The following is a 1601-nucleotide window of genomic DNA, read 5'->3' as shown; positions in this document are numbered from 1 at the left end:
TTGATCTTGTTACATAGATATTACGTAGAAAGCGAAGCGAAGCTCAAATCACAAATTTCCGTGTTTATTATCCTTAATCCTATAAATTACTGTTGTATATCTCACCATGAAATATAATTCACTAATAAAACATAACACACACGAACAAACATCACATTTGCGAGACGTGTAAAGGTCTATTCATGTAACAACATGTATGTTTGTATGATGTAGAGTTGCTTACTATTAAAATTTCAATTTTAGGACAATAGGTTCCAATAATTACTATACAACTTGTTTTCAATTATTCCATTTTAAAGAAATCATTTTCTGTAACAAATGTATAAATCAGCTGAAAGCTTAAACAACAGTTTAGTAAACGTTTGTAATTTATCACTTTTTCACAAAAAATTACATTAAATTATTAAAATACATATATATAAGTTGTCGTGTAACGACAACAATACATTTGTTCTCTATTTACTTTTCGGTTCATATTTGGGATAAAAATACCATTCATTATTCGGTACATCATACAGAGACGATCACACAGAGACAGTTCGTTTAGTCCAGATTTTATTTATGACGACGTAGAAAATCGCAAAAATTCATTACGGTTTTTACAACGCCGAATAAACTTCGCTATTCGTAATTCATCCGCCCTCTCGACGACATCCGGCATTGAGGCCAAGCCTCTGTTTTTAATTAAACGCTCGTGGTGTCCCCCGACGCATCTTTCTCGCCGACTTTCTCTCTCACGCGTACGTTTGTTGCGTTCGCCACGCAAACCTTTCTGTTTTTACAGGCATCGATCGTCAGCGAGGCCGTAAATTTAGAAGCCAAGCGTTTGGTCGGAAACTGAATTTTCGATTCCATCTAACTTCGAATACCCGCAGGGATATTTATATGCGATTGAAGACCTTTTTATTTCCACACCGTTTTAAAACTATATTATTTCTGGAAAATAAAAATAACGTATTACAAAGCATTTCGTGACTTTTCTTTTTTCAATTGCCTACACACAATTACATGCGGTTATAATATTTTCATGAATAACCAGTCGTACAAGAGTTTAATGAGATAATCTACGTAAAGCGGAAATCAAAATACCGCTTTAACCGCATAAATAACTTTTGTTGGCACAGTTACTTATGAATAAATCCGTTTCGAACATGTCGTAATGATGTGTAGGAGTTAATGCATCCGTGTATTACATGTATATGTGTATTATAGATTGACATGTCCGATATATGCATTGCAATTTGATTTTCATATTGCTTTGATGTAGCCAATCAGCACTGGATGTATACGATCTACGATATTAAATTCAAACGGTTAGAACGATATTAAATGAATACGCTTCTCGTGTCGCGCTGCCAGGTGCAGGATTTCAAATTTTTTTTTCAAGGGTGATATTGCCCATTGTGACTGCGTATCGAATGCACGCCGGCTTTGACATTTCGAAGCCTGGAAATCTGATACAATGCTTTTATTGCAGTATTACGCGAAACCTTTCAGAGAATATGTTTCATTACGTTACACACACACACACACACACACACACACACACACACACACACACACACACACACACACACACACACACACACACAACAACAAAT

The sequence above is a fragment of the Atta cephalotes genome (genome assembly GCF_000143395.1).
Source record: "Atta cephalotes unplaced genomic scaffold scaffold00073, whole genome shotgun sequence".
NCBI classification, from domain to species: domain Eukaryota; kingdom Metazoa; phylum Arthropoda; class Insecta; order Hymenoptera; family Formicidae; genus Atta; species Atta cephalotes.
Note: the sequence above shows the minus strand (reverse complement) of the source record.